The 604-nt window shown below is 38.4% G+C and overlaps 1 protein-coding gene across 2 annotated transcripts in view; it reads left to right on the forward strand.

Annotated features, from left to right (window-relative positions):
- The window catches only part of LOC106875059 (synaptotagmin-9), a 198,038-nt gene that overhangs the window by 11,430 nt on the left and 186,004 nt on the right, over positions 1 to 604 (forward strand). The gene's annotated exons all lie outside the window — the stretch shown is intronic.

The following is a 604-nucleotide window of genomic DNA, read 5'->3' on the forward strand; positions in this document are numbered from 1 at the left end:
TATATATATATACATATATATATAAGTATAAATATTTATTTATGTAAACGCACTCACATGCAGATATGTATGTATATATATACGGACGCATATATATACGCACGTCGCGTGCACACACACATACGTACATACACACACAGATACACACATCCACGTACATACACACACGCACGGGTTACCGTCTCCTATCGATTCTTCTTTACCTCCAGTTTCAATATTTAATGATAGATTCCTCAAATTCTAGCAGCACAAACAGGACGACCTAAACTGCTTTACAATACATCAATCTCTCACTCTCTCGGTCTCACTGTCTTTAATCACACACACTCTCTCTTTCTCTCTCACTCTCACGCAGTCTTTCAATCACACACCTTCTCTCTCTCTCTGTTTCTATCTATCTAGTTCATGGTTTCTGTCTCTCACTCTGCCCCCTCTCTCTCTCCTCTCTTTCTCTCCACCTCTCCCCACCTCTCCCCACCTCTCTGTTTGTCTCTATCTCTCTCTCTCTCTTTCTCTCTCTCTCTCTCTCTCTCTCTCTCTCTCTCTCTCTCTCTCTCTATATATATATATATATATATATATATATATATATATATATATATAT

The sequence above is a fragment of the Octopus bimaculoides genome, chromosome 15 (assembly GCF_001194135.2).
Source record: "Octopus bimaculoides isolate UCB-OBI-ISO-001 chromosome 15, ASM119413v2, whole genome shotgun sequence".
NCBI classification, from domain to species: Eukaryota; Metazoa; Mollusca; class Cephalopoda; order Octopoda; family Octopodidae; genus Octopus; species Octopus bimaculoides.